A 235-nucleotide genomic window follows, 5' to 3' on the forward strand; every position below is an offset into this window, starting at 1 on the left:
TGGCACGAGCGATGTATTTAGATACTACAATTATTTCTTCCTTTTTTCTTAAATATTCATACTCATCATATGCATTCTGAAATATGCTTCGCTATGACAATTCATTCTTCTTCCTTTTTTAAATTAGCATCTGTAGGTAAGCAAGATAATTTGCACGTAAACAAGAGGATAACGCTTTTGGCAAACAAAGTATAACTACACAATGAATAAGTAAACCTTGAAAAAACTATATACA

This window comes from Penaeus monodon, chromosome 31 (genome assembly GCF_015228065.2).
Source record: "Penaeus monodon isolate SGIC_2016 chromosome 31, NSTDA_Pmon_1, whole genome shotgun sequence".
Classification (NCBI taxonomy): domain Eukaryota; kingdom Metazoa; phylum Arthropoda; class Malacostraca; order Decapoda; family Penaeidae; genus Penaeus; species Penaeus monodon.